This window comes from Ipomoea triloba, chromosome 11 (assembly GCF_003576645.1).
Source record: "Ipomoea triloba cultivar NCNSP0323 chromosome 11, ASM357664v1".
NCBI lineage: Eukaryota > Viridiplantae > Streptophyta > Magnoliopsida > Solanales > Convolvulaceae > Ipomoea > Ipomoea triloba.
The window spans coordinates 11,985,342-11,986,067 of record NC_044926.1 but is presented as its reverse complement, the minus strand read 5'-3'; positions in this window follow the sequence as shown (position 1 = coordinate 11,986,067).

The following is a 726-nucleotide window of genomic DNA, read 5'->3' as shown; positions in this document are numbered from 1 at the left end:
GGGGGGGGGGGGGGGGGGGGGGGGGGGGGGGGGGGGGGGGGGGGGGGGGGGGGGGGGGGGGGGGGGGGGGGGGGGGGGGGGGGGGGGGGGGGGGGGGGGGGGGGGGGGGGGGGGGGGGGGGGGGGGGGGGGGGGGGGGGGGGGGGGGGATTTAGGGATTTGAGTGAAAGGAAGGAATTAGGGGAAAAGGGATTGTAATTCGGTGGGAAAAAGATAAGGTGGGAATAAAGTAGAAATTCAAATTACATTGTTTGGTAGGGATGAAGAGAATTATTGGAAATGAGAAGGTAAGAAGTGGTATAAAGACTAAAATGTCCTTGTGTAATAATAATACTAAGGGAAAAGGATCAAATAAGCACTTGAACTTTACCTAAGAAGTCAATTAGCCCCTTAAACATTTTAAAGTAGCAATTGAACCCATCAACATTGTATTTTGGTACAATAAAGTCCAAACACCTATTAGTGACCTGCTATCACAGATCACTAGGGTTCCGGCGATATTTCCTGCACTAAAGTCATGAGCGACCGTGAAATGGTCGCTAGTGAATCACCGAAGAAGAAGACAAGAAAAGGTGCCCATCTGGGTCTCCTTTTCACTGTGAGAAGGAGAAGGCGACCCAAATGGTCGACATTTCCTTCTCACTATGAGAAGGCGACCATCTGGGTTACCTTCTGAGTGGTTGCCTTCTCTGGTCTTCTCCTCCGATGATTCACAAGTGACTGTTCT